Raw genomic sequence first — 20,652 nt, 5'->3', positions numbered from 1 at the left:
ATACTTAAAATCTGTCAAACTTTAAACCTAGCTACCCCAAGGCCTGCACTTGACCACTGTACTTCTGTGCCAGAATGCGACTGCTCAGAGATGATCGATTTTGTTCATTCCAGCAGATCAGGTTTCAAAGATTCCCCTATTGACAATACAGATGACGATGGGTTTACTCATGGCAATAGCTTCAGGGAGGAGGGAGAGAGAAACGCTATAGTTTAACCAAGAGCACCGAGGCAAAAGCCCTCCAATAAATACTTGCGCTCAAAAGGCTGAATCAATAGCACCTACCTGTGCCCTTCAATTGACAAAAGGCCTCAAAATTATTATGTATACTGACTCCAAATAAGTTTTCCTGGTGCTGGGCACTCATAGGGCAATTTGGAAGGAAAGGGGATTATTATCAAGCCATAATTCCCCAACCAACTATGGGCCTGAAATTCTTTTTTTTTTTTTTTAAGATTTTATTTATTTATGTGTCAGAATGAGAGTGCATAAGCAGGAGAAGCTGGAGAGGAGAAGCAGGCTCCCTGCTGAGCAAGGGGCCCGAGGCGGGCCTCGATCTCAAGAGCCCAAGATCATGACCTGAGCTGAAGGCAGATGTTTAACTGACTAAGACAGCCAGGGGGCTGGGCCTGAAATTCTTACTCTTCTTAAGGCTGTATACTTACCTAAGGAGGTAACTGTGATTCACCTCAGAGGACATCAAAAGAATATGACCTTAGAATCTAAAGGAAACACTTTGACAGACTGTATAGCCAAGCAGACAGCACAAAATAAACAAATGTTAAATCTTGTACAGTCCTAACTCCAATAAAGCACATAACTCCAGTCTATTCAGACCAAGAAATCCACATAGCCCAGGAATCAGGATATTCAAAGAATACACGGGGCTGGCTTATTAATGAGGGAAAAAATCTTTATGCCCAAAATAACCAAGGGGACATAGTACACGGTTTACACCAGGCTACTCATTTGGGCAAAAGTGCTTTAGAACATTTGATTAAAGATATATTTGATGAGTAAATTTAACAACTACAATAAAACAGGTCTGCCAATCCTGTATTGTTTGTGTACAAGTGAATCCAAAAGACGTAGGGCACCTCCTCCTCCGCTTTTGAAACCAGTCCAGAGGCATGGAAGGTATCCAGGAGAGGGCTGACAGCTTGATTTACCACAAATGCCTCCTTGCAAAGGCTATAAATTCCTACTAGCATTTGTTGATACTTTCACTGGCTGGATCGATGCCTTTCCTTGTAAAACTGAAAGAATCACAGAAGTAACAAAAGTTTTGCTACAAGAAATTATTCCTAGATTTGGCCTTCCGTGATTCCTTCAAAGTAACAATGGCCCTTGTTTTACTGTGCAAATAACTCAATACCACAAGCTTTAAAAGTTAAATATTTTCTACAGTCAGCCTGGCATCCACAGTCCTCTGGAAAGGTAGAGAAAGCTAATCACGCTTTAAAACAACAGCTTTCGGGGCCCCTGGTGGCTCAGTCAGTTAAGCATTTGCCTTTGGCTCAGGTCATGATCCTGGGGTCCTGGGATTGGCCCCACATTGGGCTTATTAGGGAGTCTGCTTGTCTCACTTTTCCTCTGCCTCCTTGTGCTCTCTCTCTGTACCAGATAAATGAATGAATGAATGAATGAATGAATGAAATCTTAAAACAATAGCTATCTACACTTAGTCTAGAGACCCAGGAAAATTGGATTATACTCTTACCAATAGGACTTCTCAGGATGAAGACTGCTTCAAAACAACCTTGAGGACTCAGCCCTTTTGAATTATTAGATGGAAAACCATTTCTTACAGTGGGCCTGTTATTAGATGAAGTTTATAATTTTTAAACGATTCACTCGAGGCTGGCTTAATTCCCAAGTTACTTAATGAATACACTGATCACATGGTCCCCAAACCTGATTTAACCGTAACTGAAAGTTCACCTCAGAAGTCTGGGAGACCTGGTTTAAATAAAAGATTGGAAGTCAGATACAGCAGGGGACTTAAATCCAAAATGGAGAGGTCCATATCAGGTCATATTATGTATTCCCATTGCAATGAAGTTAGAAGGGCACTCTTCCTGGGCTCAGACGTCTAGAATAAAGCCTATACCTCCTCCACAGGAAACCAGTGAACTAATGTGCTTCTTACTCTTGTGAATGTCCTAAAAGCGGCACAAGGAGGTACCATTATTAAGACAGAATGCTGTGTATACATCCCAGGTTATCATAAAAATGTCACAGGACTACCAAAAAACATGAATACTCAAATTAAGGCTCTACAAAATCCTTCCCTCTCTTTCGATGATTGGTTAAACTCCTGGTTCAGGGGAGGACTGTGGTCAACTCTGAAGTCTTTCTTTGTTGGACTTCTCCGTCTTACAGCCATTTTGATTCTAACATGTTGCCTTTTTCAGTGTTTCTCTGCTTGGTGCCCAGACCCCATCACTACAATCACTTCATGTCGGCAGATGGTCCTCACCAGCCACGGATCCTTCTTTACTGTCCACACTGGGCTCAGCTGCCTCTGCCTTTTGTAACTCCCCTATGCGTTCCCTAACTGATCTGTGTTGACCCACAGGTAGGGACATCTCTACATGCCTGTTCAACAGGAAGAAGATACGGAAGATGAGACCTTATGCCTTCAACACCATTAAATATTTAAGTGTCAAAGTTGTTCAGTGCAGGGGGGTAGGGGGGATGATGAGATTAAAAAGGCAAGCTGAGGTCAAAGACACACTGACACTCCACATACCACTCTCCCCTGTGAGATGAGAGTGGGATACATGGGACATTTCTCATGCACTTATGACCACCCAAGAACAAAGGAAGGAAAAAGCAAATGGTCAGTCATGAAGAATCATCATGAAAGATCAGTCATGAAGGACATCAAACGCCATCAGTTTGTAACTGTCTTACTGATTTACAAGAGAAGCACAATCTTGGCGCATCGGGATGGCACAGTTGGTTAGGTGTCCAACTCTTGGTTTCGGCTCAGGTCATGATCTCAAGGTCATGGCATGCTCCCTGCATCAGGCTCTGAGCTCAGTGCAGAGTCTGCTTGAGACTCTCCGCCCCCCTCCAATAAATAAATTTAAATTTATTCATTTATTATTTAAATTTACTTTAACAATTTAATAAAAAAATAATTTTGATTAAATTGAAATTAATTTATTTTTATTTAAAATTATTTAAATTAAAATTAATTAAAATTAAATTAAATTATTTAAATTGAGCCCTTTTTCAGTGTTTCTCTGCTTGGTGCCCAGACTCCATCACTACAATCACTTCATGTCGACAGATGGTCCTCACCAGCCACGGATCCTTCTTTACTGTCCACATTAGAGTCCTAATGTCACCTCCCCTCTCCACAGGACAAAAACCCCTATGTAATCAGTCACTCCTCACATTTAGAATGCAGCCTTTTCTGCCCATGGGTCCTGTCCCCATGCTTTAATAAAATCACCTTTTTTGCACTGAAAACATCTCAGGAATTATTTCTTGGCACTTCGCTCTCAGACCCAAACTCCAAATTACTTCAGGGGCCCCGAAGAACATTTGATCCTGCTCAGAGAGGACAGTGTGTGCTCCAAATCAAAGCTTCGGGTTTCCGTTCTCCTCAAAGATCCTCCATCCCCTGCCCCATGTTCAGCTCCCACCCAACCGGGTGGGCCGGGAACCTGTGGTGGGGCAAGAGAGGAGGTTGGTTGGTCCTCTCCTTGCCTTCATCCTCCTGTTCACCCTTTGCTGCCTCTGGCTCCTGTGGGGATGGCTCGTACAGGGCCATGGGAAAGGGCAGCAGTCTGGCTACTTGGCTGTCATGGGCTGTGGTTCCCTCTGGGCTTGTACTGGCTAATTGCTAGGGAGTGCACCGCGGCAGCCTTCGAAGAGTTCTCTCTTCCACAGGGACATTTTGCAGGATTTCTCTGCGGTGCTCCCAGCACCCCTGCCTGTCCCTGCCTCTGAGCAGTGGACTCCCAACAGACCTCTCGGGCCCCTCCTCAGCTCCGGCCCCCAGCACTGCTCCCTGCACAGTCTGTTCCACTGCACGCACCCCTTTCCTTACCAGACAGCCCTCCTGGCTGGGGTCCTGTCAAGCCACCGCCGGTCAGGCTGCCTTCTCTGGCCACTACGGGGCCCACAAGAGCACCATACATCTTGCACCACCACACAGCGGAAAAGTGCTTTCCCAGCCTCACACTCCACTTTGCCCTGCCCCCCAGGTGCCCCCAGCTAGCCTCCCAGCAGACCGGGAGGTTCAGCATCCCCTCCTGAAGACGGAAGGGTTCCTTCAGAACCCCACTCCCCCTCTCCCACTCACCTTCTCCTGTGGAGACTGGAGGGGTGGTCAGTGCTGGGCTAGTTTCCCCACCTTTGCAAATCTGGCCTCTCTCTTGAATACACAGATATTATTACTCACAGATTTGGCTTTGAAGCAATGGGAAGAAGTTTCGGTTAGCTTCCTGTTCTAACTTCAGCTTGGGATTCTTGTGGAATCCCGAGCTAAAGTCACCCACTGGAGACACTTGAAAGTCCTTCGTGGCACAGTGTGGCACCCAGGCTAAACCTGCCTGGCTGGTAAAAGCTGCATGGGATTTGGAAAGCAACCAGTTCAAAGCTAGAGGCCGTTTTCTCTGAAATGGGGACACTCACATTCTTTTGAAGCAGAATGACCTCCATTCCTGAAAAGAGACTTAACAGATCCTTCAAGACACAAGCATACATGCAAAGTTTCACCTATTGCCTTTGGGCAGGTCTTAGAGGACTTTTTTTTTTTTTTTTAAAGATTTTATTTATTTGTTTGACATAGAGAGAGCGATCACAAGTAGGCAGAGCAGCAGGCAGAGAGAGAAGGGGAAGAGGGGAGAGCCCGCGGAGCAGAGAGCCCGATGCGGGCTCGATCCAAGGACCCTGAGACCATGACCTGAGCTGAAGGCAGAGGCCTAACACACTGAGCCACCCAGGTGCCCCAAGGACTTTTTTTTTAGGGATTTTGGGCTGCTGGGGGAACGATTTTTCTTTTTTTAAATTTTATTTATTTGACAGAGAGAGAGAACACAAGCAGCGCGAGTGGCAGAGGGAGAAGCAGGCTCCTGCCTGAGCAGGGAGCCCGATGTGGGGCTCCACCCTAGGACCCCAGGACCCCAGGGCCCTGACCTGAGCCAAAGTCACACGCTTAATCTACTGAGCCATCCAGGCACCCCAGAAATATTTTTCTCTGTATGTACTAAAAAGCGCCCTGTGGCTCATTCTGTTTACGTGGGAAATGTCTGTCTTTTGCCAGTTGCTGACAGGAGGTCAGCAGCTGAGACCCTGGGACCTCAGGCGAGAAGATACGCAGGCCCCATCCTAACTCTATCCTGAGGAACATGACAGAAAGGACAAGGAAGCTTCCAGTACAGAAAGGACCATGGTGATTCTCCACAGACTGTGTTGATCAGAGAAAAGCCCAGGGTTGAGGGACACACTAGCAATGGAGCCCTTATGGTTAGCTGTATGGGGGCAAGAGCACGGCTCACCTCTCAGGCCTTGGCGACACGAGCCTGCAACATAGGCTTCCCATTTTCGAGTGGATGATTTTAGAGGTCCCTTTACACAAATTCTCAAGGATTCTAATCTTGAGTGTGAAAGGAAGAGGGCTCTGTTGGTCTGCCCCCGAGGTCCAAGGAGATAGGAAAGGAGTGCCAACCCCCCACTCCGCCCCACACCCCTGGCTCTCAGGGCTGAGTCCTAGAGCATGGCCCTGACTTACACACCCTGGGCTTGCCTCACCGACCAACCCACTCACCCAGTCCTCCACCTTGGGGAACACGCTGTACCCAGAAATGCACGGCATATGGAGCCATTCAACGGACACCCCCGCTCTGGGGCCCCAGGAGAGTGCTGTGGGGAAGGAGAGGACATAGTGGTGTTGCACAAGGCAGCTGACCCAGCATGCAGGGCCTGGGAGGCCCCCCAGGATGGGCTTCTCGGTGGAGAAGGAAGTGCAGGGCGGATGAAGGGGAGGCAGCAGGTGCAGGAGGGCGCCGGGGAGGGGACAAGAACAGGCGCGTGCGGGGCTGGAGGGGTTCCGGAGCTTCAGAAGGCACACTCAGGTTTAATTCTGAACTTCGTCCTGAGAGCAATAAAAGGCACTATTTTGTTTTGTTTTTTCTTTAAGCAACGGTGTGGCCCGAGCTGATCTGTGTCGTAAAACTCACGCTATCTCTGAAGAATGTGTTGGAAGAGGGCAAAAGCAGGAGCCGAGAAACAAGGCAGGGCGACATTACAATGAGCTCTGGTGCACACACTTACCAGCTCATCTTCTCTGATGATTAGGTGGGGTGATGGCAGTGGGCTGGAGGGACTAGGAGGTGGACACCTAGTCGGTGTTCCCCCCTGGCCTGAGTCCGGGTCGCCCAGCTCGGCTTCTCTGTGCCTGCGTCTGAAACCGAGCCCACCGACCTGTGAAGCTTATATCTCCACGTGAATGTCTAAAGCCTAGGGAGCCCTGCTCTTCTCCAGCCAACTCCGCTATGTGTCCCCCTGACCTGGCTCCATACCCGTGCCCCCAACCCCGTGTCTCTGGAACTGCTGCCGCAAATCCAGAAGAAGCCCCTGTGTCCTCAGTCCCCCGTAGAGGGTACCGGTCTCCCGCCTCCTCCTCCTGGGTACCTGGGCTCTCATGGCCGCTCCTTGCTGCTGCTCTGCCCTCTGGCAGAAACCTCCTAGTCCTGACTTCCAGCTCATTCCCCTAAAATGCCCTGGTTCCCTGCTGTCCTCTTGGAAAAATACACGTCCACCTCCAGAGTCCCAACTATCGCTGGCCTATACATCAAGAAATGGAGGCCTCTCCAACCAGAGAAAGACAATTATCAAATGATCTCACTGATACCTGGAATTTGAGAAACAAGCCCGAGGACCAATGCGGAAGGGAGGGAAAAATGCAACAAGAGGAAACCAGAGAGGGAGACAGACCATAAGAGCCTCTTAATCTCAGGAAACAAACTGAGGGTTGCTGGAGGGGTGGGGGAGGTATGGGGTGGCTGGGGGATGGACATAAGGGAGGTATGTGCTGTGAGGGGTGCTGTGAATTGTGTAAGCCTGGTGATTCACAGACCTGTACCCCTGGGGCAAATAATACATTATATGTTAATAAAACATTTTTAAAAATAAATAATCACTATGATTAAAAGAAGAAGAAGAAATGGATGTCTCTAATTCATGTCTCTAATTCAGACAGCCCGTCCCTGCCCACAGCCCCCCACAGCCCCATCCTCCCGGCTCACTCACTCTGCCTGCTTCTGCCCACGCTGCGATAACAGAGGGCCACCGGTGGCTGAAACACACACACGTGTTTTCTCTCATTTCTGGAAGCTGGGTGCCGGCAACATCAGGTTCTGGTGAGGACTCTTCCTGGTCTGCACACCCAGCCGGCCACCTTCCACTAATGTCATCCCAAGGGCCCCACCACTCTCATGACCTGATCTAAATGGAATGGCCTCCCGAAAACCCGTCTCCAAATCCCATCACGTTGGAGGGCTAGGGCTTCAACCTATACATTTGGGGAACACAGACGTTTGCTCCACATCACCATCCTTAGCCTCACCGGGCCCCCTGGGCTGCTGACCTTCATACTGTCTCCCCACCTCGGTCCTCCCTGCTCAGATTAGAGGGTGTCCGCCGTGGTTTTCAGGTCTACCCAGAGATAGACGCCATTTCTCCCTGTTGCCAGAAGCCTACTCCTTAACCCTTCCCCTCTGGTTGCACCCATCTAACAAAACCACAGCAGCGAATGAGCCCCATCGTCTGCCTTCTCTCTCCCTGTAGCCCAGGTGGCTGGTCACTGCCAGAGTCACCCGCCCAGCGGGCCTATCCTGTGAATTCCCAGTTGCCAGCCTCCACTGGGCTTAACAGCGCCCAGCCTTCCTGCCAGGCTTTTCTACTCTGCTTATTTTCCAGCCTTCTCCAGGGGCCATTTCTACCCTCCACCTGCATAGCTCATTTCCTCCTACCTTTCTAACATGTAGCTTCCCTCCTTAAAGGAAAAGGAGAAACCATCCTAGGGTGGCTCCCCAAACTTCCCACCACCAAATCTTAAACCTACACTGCCTCAGGCCTCTGCTCTGTTTCCACCTCTGTTCTCAGGGCAGCTGAGCTCCTCTGACTCTCCTCCCCATCCCCCACCCCAGGTATGGGGAGCAGGATGGGCAAGTTGTGTCTGGAAGAGTGGGAGAGTTTCCCTCAGTGGGGCTTATGGGGACAGCAGGTACTCCAGGTGCCAGAACTGTCTGCCCTCACGTGGAGGTTTTCCCAGCCCACCTTGCCCCATTCTGTTTCTAGAGTCTGTGGCTAGAGTAGAAGGGGGTAGAATGCCAGAGTAGAAAGCTGCTTCTCACTGTCCCTTCCACCCCGAGGACCTCCCTGCCCCATTGTGACACTACTCCCTGGCTACCAACGGAACCCAAGAGTTCTGCTTCCAAGAGTCTGGCTAGGCCTGGACTGTGGTCAGGTGGGCCCTGGCTTTGGCTCGTGGTCCTGTCTCCGGGGAGGAGGGACTGGGAGGGTGTGGAAGGTGGCAATTATGATGACACCTGGCAATTGTGGGGCTGAGTTCTTAGCACAGATGTGGACAGGGGCCTGCTGGGGCCTGTTCAGCTATGAGAAGTCTGTGGAAAGAGCAGGCTGCCCTCACAGGAAATGAGTTCTCAGGTATGGTAGTTGGCCATTTCCTGCCCTCAGATAAAGTGCTGCTCCCGGGTTTACCTCCCTTTCCTGGGCCCCTTTTGTACACAGAACCAACTGCCTGGGGCCTGACCACCAACAGGGGACCGTTGGGATCAGCAGAGGAGGCAAGTGCTCCAGAACCTTGCCAGACTGGCAGGGTCCCGTGAGGTGCGCACTGAAGGGGACCCTGCAGGAGGAGGCTAGTGCAGCTGGCTCCAGGCCTGAAAGTCAAATCTCTGAGTAGAGCCAAGTTCCCCAGCTGGGGGTGGGAGGGTGTCTCTATCCCCCCCACCCCTCCAACCTTACACACATACACACTGTATGGGTTTCTGAGCCCTGCTGTAACAAGTTACTACAAACGTAGTGACTTACCACAAATCTGCTGCCTTCTAGTTCAGGAGGGCAGAAGTCCAAAATGGGTCTTACTAGGCTAAAACCAAGCAGTCGGTAGGGCCGCATTCCTTTCTGGATGCTCTAGAGGAGAATTTATTTTCTTTCCCAGCTTCTACAGACTGCCCACATTGCTGGGCTCCTGATCCCTTCCATCTTTAAAGCCCACGCTGGTCAAGTCCTAATGGATGTAGCTACAGTATATTCATTTTCATTGCTGTATTGTATCCCATTATATAACTGTACTACACTTTATCCATTATTCTGTTGATGGGCATTTATGCTCTTTTTTTTTTCATATTTGATGTGTGTCATCATGAACATTTTGGTGTCCGTTCCTGGATCGTATGTAAAAGTGTTTCCCCAGAGTTTATACCTAGAAGTAGAATTTCTGGGTCATGAGGTATGCAAATATTCAACTGTATAAGGCAATGCCAGATTGGTTTTCAAAGTGGAACTGTGAACAATCCTGCCAGAAATGATGCCTTGTCAAGAATTCCTGAGTCTTGTCAAGCAAAGGAGTGTAAATCTCTCATTATGACTCTGATTTGCATTTCCCTCATTATTAAAGAGACCGAACATTTGCGTGCCACAAGAATTTTCTGTTCTTGAAATGCCCATTCATGTCTTTTACCCAGTTTTTGATTGTCTTTTTATTATTGATTTGTAAGGTTCTTTACCTATTCTTGATTCTCATTTTTCCCCCCAGTAATGTGTTTGCAAACACATTCTCCCAGTTGTGGCTTGTTGTTTTTTTTTTTAATTTTCATATTCCAGTAGTCAGATTTATCATTTAACAACTTTATGGTTAGCATAAAATAGCACAGCTTTTGCGTCTTGGTTAAGAAATCCTCACCCAAGGGACACCTGGGTGGCTCAGTGGGTTATGCCTCTGCCTTTGGCTCAGGTCATGATCCCAGGGTCCTGGGATTAAGTCCTGTGTTGGGCTCTTTGCTCAATGGGAAGCCTGCTTCTCCCTCTGCCTCTCCCCTTGCTTGTGCTCTCTGACAAGTGAATAAATAAAATATTTTTAAAAATCGTCACCCAAATGTAAAACATATATTCCTTATATTTTCTACTAAGAGTTTTGTTCTTGATATTTAAGTCCTTAAGAGGGATGGAATTTTTGTTTATGATGTGAGGCATATTTCTTCCATTTCTGTTCAGTCATGCTGCTCTCTCTTTCCTTCCAAACTTTTGTTTGCATAGATCTATTTGTGGGATTTCCAATTAGCTATTCCTGAACTGTTACCACTGTGCCTTTAATGAATACAACTTTATAATAATTTCAATATCTGGAAGGACAATTCATTCCTCCCTATTATTCTTCAGAATTGTCTTAGGTATTCATGCCCTTTATTCTTCCATATTTTGCCATCATCTTGAGAAATTTCACAAAACATATCTTTTGGATTTTGACTGGAATTTTACTGAATCTAGAGGTCAGTATGCGAGTTGACAACTTTTATTCACGACCATTAGATATCTCTCCACGTATTTTGCTTTCTCAACATATTTTCATAAGCTTTTTTGGGGGGGCGGCGGAGTGAGAGGGAGAAAGAGAATCTTTTTTTTTTTAAAGATTTTATTTATTTATTTGACAGACAGAGATTACAAGTAGGCAGAGAGGCAGAGAGAGAGGGGGGAAGCAGGCTCCCTGCTGAGCAGAGAGCCCGACGTGGGGCTTGATCCCAGGACCCTGAGATCATGACCTGAGCCCAAGGCAGAGGCTTAACCCATTGAGCCACCCAGGCACCCCGAGAAAGAGAATCGTAAGCAGGCTTTACACCCAGCTCGGAGCTCAATCTCACAACCCTGAGATCATGATATGAGCCGAAATCAAGGGTCAGACGCTTAACTGACTGAGACACCCTGGTGCCCCCACGCATTCAGGCTTCCTGAGCCAGTTTTTAAATTTGTGTAACAAATGAGTTGGAGATGCAATTTTATCCATTTTTATTATTATTTTTTTTTAAGTAAGCTCTACATCCAGCATGGGTGCTTGAGCTCACGACCCCAAGATCAAGAGCTGCGTTCTCTACCAACTGAACCAGCCAGGCATCCCTGACATGCAATTTTAAAGAGCAAAACGAAACACACACATACACAATTGGGGAAAAGTCACAAATAAATGATTCTTTTTTTTTTTACAAATAAATGAATCTATGGAGACAGAGGTTTTTTAGAAATGCTATTCCTGGTTTAATAGAATTAGGAGTTTGCTACCATGCTGTTTAACAACAATTACTTATATTGCTCATTTTCCGAGATTTCATTCCAATGAGAGCCGCATATTGTTAGCTTGGTTTAATGGCTGCTGATAGATTTCCCGGAAATGGAATACATTTCCAGTTGCTATCTTAAATGAATTTTGCTTATTGCATCATGAAAGTTGGGCTCTGATGAAGTTTCTGCTGTAGGTGGCACACTGAATACTTTCATAATTTTCTTTTTTATTCCTTGTGGTACACATGAAGAGCCCAAAGCTGACAGGATCCGGACCCAGCCAAAGTTGGTGGCTTCATTCTAGGCCATTTTAAGGCCATAATCAATAGAGCCATTGGCCCCCATCACCTCCTAAACTCCAGGCAGGGGAGCTACTTGCTGGAAAGCATTAAGCGGCTGGGCTGCTCCTGGCTCCTTCCCTGGGGTCAGGGCTGGTCCCACACTGCATTCAGTTGTCTTCCTAGTTTCCTCCAACCTGGAAAAATTCAAGCTTCATCTTTCACGCTTTGACATTTTTGGAAAGTACTAACTAGTTATTTTGTAGAATGCTTCTAAATTTGTTTGGTGTTTTCTCATGATTGTATCAATATTATGCATTTTTGGCAAGTGATGATATACCCTTCTTTTTTTTTTTAAGATTTTATTTATTTTCAGAGAGAGATTGAGCACAAGCAGGGGGAGAGGAAGCCAGAGGGAGAAGAAGGCTCCCTGCAGAGCAGGGACACCCCCGATGCAGGACCTGATGATCCCAGGACCCTGAGATCATGACCTGAGCCGAAGGCAGACACTTAATCAACTGAGCCACCCAGTGCCCCCCACGCCCTTCTTCTGCTGCTGCTGCTTCTTCTTCTTCTTCTTCTTCTTTTAACTCAAGACTTTTTTTTTTAAGATTTTATTTATTTATTTGACAAAGAGAGAGCACAAGTGGGCAAAGCGGCAGGCAGAGGGAGAGGGAGAAGCAGACTCCCCGCTGAACAGAGAGCCCAATGCAGGACTTGATCCCAGGTCCCCAGGATCATGACCCGAGCTGAAGGCAGGTGCTTAACCAACTGAGTCACCCAGATGCCCCAATATACCCTTCTTAGCGCATGATATCAAGGGGTGTCTGATGTCAACATGTCCCATTATTGGTGATTTTAACTTTGATCACTTGTTTGAAGTGGTGTCTGCCAAGTTTCTTCATTATAAAGTTACTGTTTTCCCCTTTGTGATTGATAGTTATCCTATGGGGAGATACTTTGAGACTTGGCAAATAGCTGTTTCTCATATGTTCATCCTCTAGTTTTATATATCGGTCAATGATTCTTGCCTGCAACGATTACAACCCTGGTGCTTGCCAGATGGTGATCTTCTATTTCCATCATTCCTTCTATATTATTAATGTAGACTTCTATGGTAAGGAAGAGCTGTCCCTTTTCTTCTTTCTGTTCATTCAACTATTATATCAGCACAGACTCAGGTATATTTAGTCTATGGGTTATAATCTATTACTCTCACAATTTATTTATTTTTTTTCTAGAATTGCTCAGATTTGGTTATTGGGGACTTCTGCTTGGCTTCTGTGTCCTTCTGACATGGTTCATCACTGGGAGGCCATTTCTTCACTTTCTGGCAGCACAAACACCCCCCCCCCAACCCCCCACCCTCGCATCTTGCACTTTTCCTGCTCCAGCCCTGGGACCAACCACGTCTCCTAAGAACTCTTATTCTTTCACTTAGAAACCAAGATCTGAGGGGCGCCTGGGTGGCTCCGTGGCCTCTGCCTTCGGCTCAGGTCATGATCCCAGGGTTCTGGGATCGAGCCCCACATCGGGCTCTCTGCTCAGTAGGGAGCCTGCTTCCTCCTCTCTCTCTGCCTGCCACTCTGCCTATTTGTGATCTCTCTCTCTCTATCAAATAAAATCTTAAAAAAAAAAGAAAAAGAAAAAAGAAAAAAAAGAAACCAAGATCTGAGTACTGGGTGTGATCATTGCTATGAGGTGTCACTGCTTGTGGGCCTCTCAGGGAGCAGGGCTAGAAAACACAGATCCAGCATCTGTCTAGCTCTCCGTCTATGTCTGAAGTCATGAGTCCATACTGGTCCCTTTGATTCCAATTCAACGCCATAGTCTTCATTCTAGTCTTCACCCGTCCTCGGTTGTAACTCTTCTCTCTAACAGAAACCTAGCTCTTATTACCCACACCATAGCTATTTGCTTAACCCCAGCAAATACGCAGGTACACAGAGTAGCTTCAGCATTGCAAATTCATACCCTGGTGACAAACAGATGCACTGACCAGAATACAGTTTTGTGCAATTCTTTTTTTTTTTTTAAAGATTTTATTTATTTATTTGACAGAGAGAGATCACAAGTAGGCAGAGAGGCAGACAGAGAGAGAGGAGGAAGCAGGTTCCCCACCAAGCAGAGAGCCCGATGCGGGGCTCGATCCCAGGACCCTGAGATCATGACCTGAGCCGAAGGCAGAGGCCTTAACCCACGGAGCCACCCAGGCGCCCCAGTTTTGTGCAATTCTTATCTTCAGCTTTATATCCTCAACATACTGTTTTCCAAAGTTAGTTAAGCTAGTTCTTTCCTTCTCTGTCTCCTTCAATGTGGTTATGACGTTTATTGATAATACACTTAGTTTGCCATTTGGATTTTTGCCTCATCCTGTTAATGTCAGTTATTTATTTGAGGAGGGAGGCATATGTGAAACATGCTAGGGTTCTAAAGGTCAGAATACAAAAAGCTGTACTTAGGGAAGCATCACTCCCCCTCCTCCCTTTACCCCCATTACGTGTTTGCACCCGCTCTCTCTCATAGATAACCAATCTCTTTAGCCTGTGACTTATCTTTGCTGTATTTTTTCCCCCACAAGTGAGCATATACCTTAACTCTTCCTTTATTATATGAAAGGTAGCATATTATACATGTTCTTGAACATAGTACTTTTCTTATTAACTACTGTGGCCTGGAAGTCATTCTATATCAGTTCATAGACATTTTCCTCCTCCTTTTTTTGAAAGCTGCATAATATTCCATTGGGCAGTTGTACCATCTTTTATTCAACCACTCTCCTCTGTATGGACATTTAGATTGTTCCTAATGTATTTCCTTATTGACGAAAGTGTATCTTCAGGGTAAATTTCTAGAAGTGGGATTGCTGAGTCAAAAAGTTAGTGCGTATATAATTCTGTCAAATATGTCAGTGGTCTCCAAGACCACCCCCAGTTCTGGGATTCACTAGACACACTCACAGGCTTCAGAAATTGTTATACTGGCAGCTAAAATGTATTACAGTGGAAGGATACAAAGCAAGGTCAATAAAGAGGAAAGATGCATGGTGTGGAGTCTCGGGGAACCAGGCACTAGCTTCCAATAATACTCTTTCAGCAGAATTACACAGCACACTCTTAACTCCCCCAGTGATGGACAGCAGCAACATAGGTCAAGGCTTTCCTGCCAAGGAACCTTCCTTGAGTCTGAGCTGAGGGTTTTTACTGGGGGCGGGGGGCGCCCTTGACGGGCGGGGTGTGGCATAGGGAGGGGCTAGTCACATAAGCCCAAAGTACCTTCATGATTAACTGCAGTTACTGAAACTTCGTGACTCAATTTCAGACCTTAGGAAGGAAGGAGATGTTCCCCATAAGGCACAAACCACATAGACAGGTCAGTACAATGTGGTTCAAAGTTCCAAGCAAGGAAAATATTCTTATCAGTCTGTAGCACATGGCTTGATTCCCAGAAACCAGCTGAGGACCCGTCCCACACGCAGGTCCTATGAGAACGTGCAAGAATGAAGAAACTCAGGGCAGCCAGGTTAACTCTCCCGCATATTAGGCATTGCCAAGTTGTCCAGAAGGTTTGCACAGGTTGCATTCCCACCAACAATGGGAATTTGTTTCTTCACGGTCTCACCAACAAAATGTGTTGTCATAGTTTTTAATTTTTGCTTATCTGATAGGTAAAAAATGCTCTTATCATTCTTGTAATTTGCATTTCTCTAATTTCAAGTGAACTTGAACATTTTCCCATTAAAATGGTTTATTTTTACAAATTGAATGGCTTTAGGTTTATAGGCATGTAATTGACTTACATATATTCACATTATACTCACTAGTTTGCTAATTTCTCCTTTTGTTTCTAATTATTTGTAGATTCTTTGGGGTTTTATTTTTTTCTTTCCAATCTTTATGCTTTTAATTTCTCTTTATATCATTGTACTGACTAGGGCTACCAGTGCAATGTTAAATAGGCGATCGTGGACTCTTTTGTCTTCTCTCTCATTTTTAAAGGGAATCATTCTAATGTTTCCCCACTTTAGGATATTAGGAGGGGAGTAGATTACAAAAAATCATGAATCAGTGTTGAATTTTCTGCATCTCTAAACATGATCATATGGCTTTTCTCTACTTTTATAAGTGTTTATGTATTTTCTAACAGTAAAACCATCTTTGCATTCCTAGTTTAAAACTGATGACTGTGGTATATCTTTCCTCTTTACACACTATCAAATTTGATTCACTAACATTGTACTTAGAGCTTTTACATCTATTTTTATGAGTGAAATGGATCTACAATTTCCATTGTTATACTATAGTTCTCTAGTTTTGTTATTGAAGTTAGAATGATTGGGAAGTTTCTCTCTCTCTGCCTGCCTCTTTGCTGACTTGTGATCTCTCTCTCTCTCTCAAATAAATCAATGAACTCCTTAAAAAAAAAAAATACAGCAAATTGGAAGGGTGCCTGAGTGGCTCAGCTGAGTGTTGAACTTTTGATTTCAGCTCAGATCATGATCTCAGGGTCCTGCATCATCCCACATCATTAGGCTCCCTGCTGAGCAGAGAGCCTACTTCTCCCTCTGGCTCTACCTACTTCTGCTTGCTCTCTCTCTGTCAAATAAATAATTAAAATATTTAAAAATAAATAAAATAAAATAACTAAAATCCATTAAACTGACACCACCAATTGCTGATAAGGATGCAGAGAAACAAGCATTTTTACTCATTGCTGGCGGGAGTGGAAAATGGTACAGACACTTTGGAAGACAGTGTGGCAGTTTCTTACAAAGCTAAACATAGTTTTACCATATGATCCAGGACATGTGTTCCTAGGTATTTACCCAACTGATTTGAAAACTATGTCCACACAAAAACCAGCATGCAAATGTTTAGCAGCTTTAGTCATAATTGCCAAACACTAGAAACAACCAAGATGTTCTTCAGTAGGTGAATGAATAAACTGTGGTAAGTGAATACAATAGAATGTTATTCAGTGATTTAATTGGGGTGCCTGGGTGGCTCAGTGGGTTAAGCCTCTGCCTTCGGCTCAGATCATGATTCTAGGGTCCTGGGATCGAGCCCCGCATCGGGCTCTCTGCTCGACAGGGAGCCTTCTTCCCCTCCCATCTCTCTGCCTGCCTTTCTGCCTACTTGTGATCTCTGCCTGTCAAATAAATAAATAAATAAACCTTTAAAAAAAATAAAAAAGAGCTATCAAGCCATGAAAAATTATGGAAGATCCTTAAAGTGCATATTGCTAAGTGAAAGAAGTCAGACTGAAAAGCTATATACTGTATGATTCCAACTATACAACGTTCTGGAAAAGGTAAGATAAATGCAGTAAAAAGGCCAGTGGTTGCCCAGGATGGTAGAGGAGGAAAAAGAGTTTAATAGGTGGAGCACAAAATGTTTTTTTAGAGCAGTGAAATTCCTGTGTGATAGTCTATGGTGTCCTAGGGGACATGACCCTATACATTTGTCAAATATATTTTGGAGAGCATAGGATTTTGGAGAGCAAAGAGTGAGCCTTTACATATACAAATTTTTAAAAAATCATTTAGGAGACCAAGGGATCCCGGGATGGAAGGCAGACTGACAAATGCCTACAGCTGTATTACAAATGTATGTGACATACACAAGAATTCTAAATTAAGCCATTAAGCTCTTTGTTAGTGACTTCTGATGCAATTGCGTGTAGTCAAAAGACAATTTCTGACTATTCTCTGAAATTTGTGGAGGCTTGCTTTCTTGCCTGGTATATGATAAAGTTTTGTAAACGTCCTAAGTAGGTACGAGAAAAATGTGTATTCTTTAGCGATTAGATGCAGAATTTTACAAATGGCCACTAGAAAAAGCTCATTAATTGTGTTATGCAAATTATCTTTGCTACGTTTTTGTATACCTGACCCCATGGAAAAGATGCACTGAAATTTCTTATTATAATATCAGAGCTGTCAATTTCTCTTGTTAGTTAGACTTATTATTGTTTTATATATTTGAAGACATTTATCAGGTTCATATTTATTTATTTATTTAAAAGATTTTATTTATTTGTTTGACAGAGAGAGACAGAGAGAGGGAACACAAGCAGGGGGAGTGGAAGACGGAGAAGCAGACTCCCAAGGAGCAGGGAGCCTGATGCAGGGCTCAATCCCAGGACCCTAGGATCATGACCTGAGCTGAAGGCAGATGCTTAACGACTGAACCACCCAGGTGCCCAGGTTCATATATATTTAAAACTAACGTTTAGGGGCACCTGGGTGGCTCAGTGGGTTAAAGCCTCTGCCTTCGGCTCAGGTCATGATCCCAGGGTCCTGGGATCGAGCCCTGAGTCAGGCTCTCTGCTCCGCAGGGAGCCTGCTTCCTCCTCTCTCTCTCTGCCTGCCTCTCTGCCTACTTGTGATCTCTGTCTGTCAAATAAATTTAAAAATTAAAAAAAAAAAACTTAAAATTAACATTTAGATAATGAACCTCTCTATTCCAAATGATACTTTATCTTTTTATCTGGCAGTAATATGGCTAAATCAGCTTTCTTTTGATGACCGTTTGCCTAACAAAACTTTTTTTAAAAAAGATTTTACTTATTTAGTTGAGAGAGAGACAGAGAGAACACAAGCACGGGGAGAAGCAGTCTCCCTGCTGAGTAGGGAATCCGATGCGGAGTTTGATCCAAGGACCCCCGAGATCATGACCTGAGCCAAAGGCAGTCACTTAACCGACTGAGCCATCCAGGCACCTCACCTAATGGAACTTTTTCCATCCTCTTAACCATCAGCCTTTCACGCTTCTTTAAATGTGCCTTCTTACAGGGTGACCAAATTGTCATGCAAATCAAAACTCTTATGAGAAATGAAGGGGACACTATGAGTCATTATGCCAGCACAAGGGATGGGAACTGGGTGTGTTCTGGGAGAACTGGAAAATACTAGCCATCCTCTGTAAAAACAGCATATGAATTTAACTTTTAAAAGGCTTAATCAGATGCATGGGTGGCTCAGTCATTGTCTGCCTTCGGCTCGGGTCATGATCCCAGGGTCCTGGGATCAAGTCCCGCATTGGGCTCCTTGCTTGGCAGGGAGCCTGCTTCTCTCTCCGCCTCTACCTGCCACTCTGACTGCTTCTCTCTCTCTTTCTCTCTGACAAATAAATAAATAAATAAATAAAATCTTTAAAAGGCTTAATCCATGGGGGCATCTGGGTGGTTCAGTGGGTTAAGTGTCCAGCTTGTGACTTCAGCTCAGGTCATGATCTCAGGGTCATGAGCTCCCACTCCACACTCAGCAAGGAGTCTGCTTGGATTCTCCCTCCCCCTCTGCCCTTGCCGCCTGCTCTCTAAATAAATAAATAAATCATTAAAAGGCTCAATCCATGATAATCAGTGTACCATGTCTCATTTCTCCAATCTCTATTGTCATCTGCTTTTTCTGTTTCTCTTCCTTTTTTTCTCTTTCCTTGACTTCTTTTGGATTGAGGGTTTGTATTCGTTTTTCCCTTCAGTCTACCTTTCCCCACTACCATTCTCTAGGTGTATCACTGGAATGGTTGTCCTTGAAATTTTATCATGCAAATATGCCTTTGAATGCTGGTTTCTCTGTCCTACACCCCAAACAATAGAAAGGTTGTAGGTTACTTTGGCTCAGATTGTCCCCCTCTTGACGTATATTATTGTTGCCCATCATTCAATCTTTTTTTTCCTGCCACAAATGGACAGGATTTTTATGATTTAATACGATCAATAGTTGGATTTGTTTTCCATGTTCGATTGCTCGTTATTGGCATCTGAGGTTGTCCTCCTGAGATAGATTTCCTCCTCCTTATTCTTTAGGACCTCCATTAAATCAGGTCTCTTAATGAATGCTCCCTCAATGTCTGAGTAGTTACAACTGTCTTTAATGTGCCCTAGTTCTTGATGGACAATTTTGCTGAGTCAGCAATTCTAGATTGGCTATTTTCTTTTTTTCTCAAGACTTTCACTCTCTTTTGGTTTCCTTGTTGCTTATCTTGTTTCTTAACAGAAGACTGTGAACACCACACTGCCCCTTTGTCAGTGACCTGTCTTCTCTCTAGATGTTTCTGAAGACCTTTGTCACCGCCGTTCTGCGGCTTTATTACAATGTGTGTGGCTATGGGTTTCTTTTTTATGGATCGCACCTGGGATATGCTGCTTCCTGAGTCTATGGACTCATGTTTTCCAAGTTTTTAGAAAATGCGTTGCTTTTATCTCTTCAACTCTTACTTCTCCATTGCTCCTACTGGGCCTCCAACTGGATGCATGGCAAACCTTGTATCTCCTGAGTTTCTTTGCCTCTCTTTCACACTTCCGGTGTGCCAATCCTCTGTGTCAATCTGACTGAGCTTTTTTACTTTGAGTGTTTCCATTTTAGAAGTTCAGTGTCTTCCCTCCAAAAACGTCTTTTTGCTGATTCTTGTCATGAGTTCATCTTGTAATTAGGACTTTCGTGTCTTTAAAAAGTTTGTACGATAGTAGTTCTATAAACTTGGCACCTGACAGTTCCAACACCTGCAGTCAGGGACTGCTGGTTCTTTTTTCTATTGACTCAGAATGGATTGCCTTCTCAAGACTTTGAGAATGCTTCCTTTTGAACTCTTTGCTTGATCTGCTTATATTCTTACAGTCAATATTGCTATCTCTCTCCCTCCTCTCCCTTACCTGCCTTTCCAGTTAGGCTCTATGCTGCTCTATGCCTCTCTACCATTTTGATGCCCCAGGTGTCCCCACTTCTGTGGTCACCTAGCTACTCCTGATCCAGATATCGTGGGGGGTTTTGTTTTTTTTGGAAGAAACTTTCCCTGGAGATCTCTCCTACCTTTTACAAGACTGGCGGTGTCTGTTTGTCCGACTAATCAAAATTTCAGTTGTGGGGAAGCCGTGGGAGAAAAAGCTCCTCAGAACTTATTCATGACAACGGAAGCATAGCATTTTCTAAAACATTTACAAAATGCTAAGTGCACTGAAAGTCAGGGATGGGTAGTACCCCTAGGGAACAAATTATGTTAACAAAGAAACTTCCTACTTGAAGGAAGGAACTAGAGAGAACATCGAGGCTGGA

Source organism: Martes martes, assembly GCF_963455335.1.
Source record: "Martes martes genome assembly, chromosome: 1".
Classification (NCBI taxonomy): Eukaryota; Metazoa; Chordata; class Mammalia; order Carnivora; family Mustelidae; genus Martes; species Martes martes.
The sequence above is the reverse complement of the archived record's forward strand: the minus strand, read 5'-3'. Positions refer to the sequence as shown.